We start from the raw sequence: 4,457 nt of genomic DNA, 5'->3' as shown, positions 1-4,457 counted from the left end.
GAGAGGGGCCCCGGCTATGCTGTGGTTGATTCCTGCCACAGAGGTGGTTCAAGCTGTGTCAGGAGACCCACGTGCAGCTATGGATCATCAGACGGATGCCAGAGCTACGGGAGGTCAGTGTGCTCCGAGAGATGCCATGGATCGTCAGGGGGATGCCAGAGCTATGGGAGGTCCGTCTGCTCCGAGAGATGTCATGGATCCTCAGGTTCATGCCATGGAGGTGGTTCAAGCTGCGTCAGGAGACCCACGTATAGCTATGGGTCATCAGGGGGATGCCAGAGCTATGGGAGGTCGGTCTGCTCCGAGACGTGCCATGGATCAGGGTACCAAGGTGGGAAGCCATGCTACAGCAAGCCAACACAGTGCATCACCCAGTGCCACCCAGTGCAGACCTACCCCTCTCCAGTGCAGCAAGGCTGCGTGCCTGTGGCAAAGTGCATCCCAAGCCAGCAGCAAAAACAAGTCTGCAAAGTGCCAGCCCAGAAGACAAAATAGAGGACACGAGGAATGGGGATGAATGGGGGAAACTTCTCCCTCTTGCAACATTGCCCTGATGGGCAGCATGTCCTGTGTTGCTCACGGATCTCTACTCTTCCTATGATTTTGCATGTAACATGCTTTGAAAGCGTAACCCACTGTCTCTGTGAAACATTAAGTGCTGTTCCCCTCCTTATTTCACAGCAGATGTGGAGGCAATAAAAAACTATGGCTCATAACCCTCTTGTATCTGTGTTTTCCACTTCATCCCTTTGAATTGACTCTGTTCCTTCTTGTAGCCAAAGCTGGTGTTTGCAGCATCCCTGTTCATCCCCATACTGAGATTCCTGGTTGATTCAACCTGGTTATTCCAGACAACTTCCTTGTTGAGAAGTAACAGTTTTCATCACAAACTCTTTCCGCAACCTCGCAATTAAATTCTAATATCCTAATGTAAAAAGAAAACCTACACATTTCATCATGAGAGGGTCATGGCACTGATTAAGCAACGGGTACAGCCTGACTTGTGTCAGAAGCCTCCAAGAAAGCCCTGGGAAAAACATCAGGAAGAAGATGCAGGAATGGGAATAGCATGGCTAGTACAAAACAAGAGACAATGCCAAAGCTGGTGGAAGAGAAATGTTCTGGTCCATGGTCCATTTGACTTGTCTCATGTCGCCCCTACGTGTCTTCAGCAGCTGATAGTGATGCTCGGTGCCATTCTGACCAATGACAGATGTTGGGAAAGACCAGGATGGGTGAGACTCCTTAGGGCTGAAGGCCTTGGAAGAAGTGTGGATCATGTGGCCAGGAATACATGTCAAATGGAAGTTAGCAAAGGGTCTGCAGACATCAGGGGGCACTTGGCAGGACCTGTTCTCTCTGACAGGGAGAAAAGTGCCAAACTCCTTGTAGGATATGGCCTGGTAGGGCTATGAGAGGAATCACCTGGTTGGGTTGTTGCAGCAAAGCAGGGATCTGGAGTCAGTGACTCACAGCATCATGTCCCCATGATGACGAGAAGCTCCTCATACCTCACCCAGCCCAGGCAAGAACCTCCATCGTCTCCATCTCCTGGTGTCCTGCCTGGCCCGGCCTGCAGGATGTGACACATCGTGGAACCAGGTGCTTTGCAACATTCATGGTGGAGATTTCTCCTGCAGCATGATATGGATAAGGAAAAGAAGCAAAAATAGGTGCAGGGTGCACCCTCCTGGGATGGAGTTGTTATAGGAGGACACATGGGAGTTGACAACATGCTCAGTAAGCCTTCCTTGCTGACCTCTTCCTCACACATGTGCAGAGGCTGATGTCAGTGTGCATTGCAGAGCACACAGTCACCATCCCAAGCATGGCTTGGTGGGGTGTCCCAGGCTCTGTGGTGCACTGCAATGTCTTGGCTACCCCAGTGCATGCAACATCTCTTGTGCATGCCTCAGGGACCTCTGTGGAAAGAAAAGTGCCAGCAGAACTACTGCAATAAAGGACAGGGGTGGCAAAGCATCCAAATCCACTTTCAAATCCCTTCTGGAGCTCACTGCGCTGTGGAATAGAAGGTTGAGGAAGACCTCAAGAGGGCAGCTCCCGCTTCCCACACCCCAGAGGACGAGTTGTTCTGCTTAATCTAATTTGACATAGAGTTGTTTAATCTCTAACGAGAGGGATTTCACATGAGCAATCCCTGTACAGAAAGGAAGAAAGATCTTTGTGTTTAAATCACCTCTCAGGGATTTTTACCCCAGTCCCTCTAAGATCCTGGGGTTTTTCTATGCTTCATTTATCTCCTTCATAAATAGAAAACCAGTAACTGACATAAGGAAGAATCATGACCATGTATACGCCACCCAGAAACTACGATCCTAACTGGGGAACAAACCATCTCCTGAGACTTGGGACAACGGCAAAGGCAATTCCTCCCATAAAACCAACAAATCACCCCATTTAAAACCCTGTCAGCCACTCAGAATAGGATCAAGGCTCACAGGGAAGCCTCTCCCAAAGACTAAGAGCTTTGCAGAAGATATGTGGGGCTCAGAGACCAGCTGTAGCGTCAAACACAGTCCTGGCCATGCAACCAGGTCTCCAACATGCGTGAGCATCCTCCCAACTCGGCTCACGCTCTATCGCCGAGAGACACTATAAACATGTTTGTCACCATCCACGTGCTCTGGGGTGTGATTAGTGAATCGTGAATAATAGTTTCACAAGAAAGCTCCTTCTTCTGACATTGGTGAAGTATCCCCAGACACGTTCTGATTTCCTCATGTATCCATTCCCTCAAGTGAGTCAATAATGAATCTCCTTGACTCTGTGTTTCATTTGAAGTCAATCAGTGCCATTTTCAATATGACAGTGGCCTCTAGAGTCCTGGTGAAGTTGGACCTGGTGCACTCAGTAGGCAAAAAGGCTTCTCCCCAAAGCAGAGCATTAAATCAATAGAGGTGTGGATCCCGGTGTCCTCCCCAGTGTGGATGTGAGGACAGAGGGAGGTAAGAGCTCAGAAAGTCCCAGCACTTCCCTCCCTATCTTTATCTCCAACCGACGTGTAATAAAGGTAATCAATAGCAGATATTTGGAACAAGTATCCTGGGAATGGTATGCTGTTGGAGACCTTTTGTGCTTCCCAGCATCCTGCCTGAATGATATCTGCCTCTTATGGGGTTTTCAATTCCTTCTGTTCGGGTTAAAAGTCTTTACTTGAGCAAAGAAAGGACTAACTTGAAATATTGCAACACTCCAATGCTTCTTTTAGTGCTTCTGTGCTGTTTGCTCAGAAATAGGTTTCTCTTTGATGCTATTCCCCAGTCATGTCCCACCTCCTGCATTTTCCCACTCCCACCATTCCAACCAGATGCATCCAGTAGGAGTTTGCTTCAAAGTCTCTCCTTGCTTTCCAAACTTTGGGACAGCAGAGCCCAGAGGTGACTCAACTCCTTTTGTAACCCACCAGGGCTGAGCCCCATCACCCCAGTGGAGGTGCACAGCCAGTGCTTGTCCCCAGGGCTCAGCGGAGGATGCTCACACTCCTTCACACCCCTTGTTTTCAGGGCACCCCCCACATAGACCAGCCCTGGGCTCTGTGCTCCTGTTCTGCCACCCCATCACATGCTCATACCTGCATCCGTAATTCCCTTTGTCTCCTTCGCCCACTCACAACCTAGATCTTTTTTTCCCAAGCTGCCCAAACGCACTTATTTTACCCACACACCACCATGACCTTATTTGCTCTTATTTGATCAATCCCTTTGTATTTCCTGGATCCCTTTGCAAGTCAGTCCACCACTCACCCCACCAATTCCACCTTCCCATCCACTAATGTTTTTGCATTGCCGACTTGGGCTCAAGGCTCTGCTTTGTGTTAGGCACAAGAAGGAGGTAAATGCTTTAGTCAAAGGCAGCAGGAGCATCCAGAAACCTCCCCATCCAGCTGTGGTGGGCAATTAACATTTCTATGGAGTAAGGAGAGGAATGGCAGGATATTGATCCACCTGCAATACTGTGAGTCAAAGAATCAAGTCCCTCCAGTGGGGCCCCTTTTTGTTTCCAGAGGGACAACACTGGGTGTCCTATAAAAGCTCTCACAGATCATTTCTCCTCATTGCCTCAGCTTCATGTCTCCTCTCGAACTGCTGCTGAAAGGGATAAGTGCAGTTTGAGCAAACTTCTACATTCTTAATGATCAACAGCTTTGTCCTGATCCTGAGGTTCTTGATCACTTCTGTTACATGTCTTATCTCCGGTCACAGTTCCTCAGTCCTTCTGCCTAGGTTGTCTTCTCCACCCATATTTATGTCTATATACATAAACTTAAAACTTACTGGTTCAGACAGCTGAGGACAGGAGTCTTCAGGTCTAGCTCTGGACTCTGGCCACCACTTCTCACTGGACACCAAGTGCTTTAACTTCTGTCTTATGTATTTACTAAACACAGAAGAGAAAGACTTGCTCAAAGAAGAGTAGCACAGAGTGCTCTGTCCAGG

This window comes from Nestor notabilis, unplaced genomic scaffold (assembly GCF_000696875.1).
Source record: "Nestor notabilis isolate BGI_N333 unplaced genomic scaffold, ASM69687v1 scaffold12999, whole genome shotgun sequence".
NCBI lineage: Eukaryota > Metazoa > Chordata > Aves > Psittaciformes > Psittacidae > Nestor > Nestor notabilis.
The sequence above is the reverse complement of the archived record's forward strand: the minus strand, read 5'-3'. Positions refer to the sequence as shown.